The following is a 2640-nucleotide window of genomic DNA, read 5'->3' as shown; positions in this document are numbered from 1 at the left end:
GTTGACGACCTCCGTTTGGCCGTCGGTCTGAGGGTGAGCCGCGGTGGAGTACAGTAACTTCGTCCCGAGCTTGCGCCAAATAGTTCGCCAGAAGTGACCAAGGAACTTGGGATCCCGATCGGATATGATGGTGCGCGGAACGCCATGAAGCCTTACGACCTGACTAAAGAACAAGTTCGCCAATTGCACAGCATCATTGTTCTTATTGCATGGAATGAAGTGAGCCATCTTCGAGAACCTATCAACAACCACCATGATACTATCTTTATGCGCCAAGAAGGGTAGGCCGAGGATGAAATCCATGGAGAGATCGATCCATGGTGCGGTGGACACGGGCAAAGGCATGTAGAGGCCATGCGGGTGAGTTGTCGACTTGGAGGTGCGACAAACTATGCAACGGCCGACGTGCTTCTCTACCATACTTCGCATCTTTGGCCAGTAAAAATGCTCCTTGAGCACGGCCAAGGTCTTGGTGATGCCAAAATGACCCGCTAAACCTCCACTATGGGCTTCACGAACTAGCAACTCCCGGATAGAACCATTTGGTATACACAGCCTTCGACCTCTGAACAGGAAACCCTCGTGAATGTAGAACTCGGTGTAGATTCCTTTCCCATGGTTCTGGAAGCAATCTCCAAACTCAGCATCTCCAGCATAAGCATCTTTGATGCTTTCAAAACCCAATACGCGCGCGTCCATTGTGGTGATTAGTGCATGCCGTCTCGACAAGGCGTCGGCGACTACGTTCTCCTTGCCCTTCTTGTACTTAATGACGTATGGAAACGACTCAATGAACTCCAACCATTTCGCATGACATCTCTTGAGGTTGGTCTGGCCGCGGAGGTGCTTGAGAGTTTCGTGATCAGTGTGAATCACAAACTCTCTCGCCAATAGATAATGTTGCCAAACCTCCATGGCACGAACGAGGGCGTATAACTCCTTGTCATACGTAGGGTAATTAAGCGTAGCTCCACTAAGCTTCTCACTAAAGTACGCCACCGGTTTGCCTCCTTGAGTCAGGACAGCTCCGACTCCAACTCCCGACGCATCGCACTCAACCTCAAAAGTTTTGTTGAAGTCGGGCAATGTAAGCAAGGGTGCTTGCGTGAGGCGTTTCTTGAGCTCGGTGAACGCCTTGTCTTGTTCCTCTCCCCATCGAAACTCGCTGTTCTTCTTGATCACGGAGGTGAGAGGCGCGGCGATCGTACTGAAATCTCGCACAAACCTCCGGTAAAAACTGGCTAGGCCGTGGAACGACCGGACTTGAGTGATGCTCGTTGGCGTGGGCCACTCCTCTATTGCGCGTATCTTCTCTCCATCGACCTTGAGGCCCTGCGAACTCACAACAAAGCCTAAAAAGACCAATTCATCAGCAGCAAACACGCACTTTTTCAAGTTTGCGTAGAGTTGCTCTTCGCGGAGGGTAAACAAGACAGCCTCTAGGTGTTTTACATGATCAGTCAAACTAGAGCTATATACCAATATATCATCAAAATAAACCACTACGAACTTATTGATAAACGATCTCAAAACATGGTTCATAAGACGCATAAAGGTAGAGGGGGCGTTAGAAAGACCGAATGGCATTACCAGCCATTCGTACAAACCCTGTTTTGTCTTGAAGGCCGTTTTCCACTCGTCACCCTCCTTCATCCGAACTTGATGGTAGCCGCTCTTCAGATCGATCTTTGAGAAGACACTGGCGCCGCTAAGCTCGTCTAGCATGTCATCGAGGCGTGGAATGGGGTGGCGGTATTTGATAGTGATGTTGTTGACGGCTCGACAGTCAACGCACATCCTCCATGATCCGTCTTTCTTCGGGACTAGTAGCACTGGTACAGCACACGGACTCAAACTCTCTCGGACGTAACCTTGCGCCATGAGCTCTTTGACTTGTCGCTCAAGCTCCTTCGCCTCTTCGGGGTTGACACGGTAGGCTGGCCGGTTGGGAAGCTGCGCTCCTGGAACTAGATCGATCTGATGTTTGATGCCTCTGATCGGTGGTAGGCCTTCGGGGAGTTCTTCGGGAACACATCGGCGAATCGCTTGAGGACGCCGCGTATGACCTCCGGTAAGGCCTCTAGTGAACCATCAAGACCTGAAAGCAATGCATCTCGAAACAACATCAAAATCACTTGGGCTGAGTCCTTAAGGGACTTTCTAACATCACCATACTGAATCAGGAAATTCTTTTTATCGTTCGAGTCTTTAGACAACTTGTCTTGCATTTCATGTACTTGCGTGGGGCTCAAGGGTTTCAAGCAAATACGTTTGTTGTCATGAACGAAAAAGTATTGGTTAGTATGGCCGCAGTGTGTGGTGCGCTTATCAAACTGCCATGGGCGCCCCAATAAGAGGTGGCTAGCTTGCATAGGCACCACATCACAAAGAACTTGATCCTTATACGGACCGATACTGAATGGGACCGTGACTTGTTCCTTTACTTGGATCACGGTCTTATCATTTAACCATCTCAAGCGATAAGGGCGAGGGTGGTTTGTGGTTTCAAGAGAAAGTTTCTTGACAAGACTGGAACTTGCCACATTAGTGCAAGAACCTCCATCTATGATCAAGCCACAAACGCGACCACTTACAGTGCATCTCGTGTGGAAAATGTTGTCACGTTGGTTGGCGTCATCC

This window comes from Camelina sativa, chromosome 5 (assembly GCF_000633955.1).
Source record: "Camelina sativa cultivar DH55 chromosome 5, Cs, whole genome shotgun sequence".
In the NCBI taxonomy this organism is placed as follows: Eukaryota; Viridiplantae; Streptophyta; class Magnoliopsida; order Brassicales; family Brassicaceae; genus Camelina; species Camelina sativa.
Note: the sequence above shows the minus strand (reverse complement) of the source record.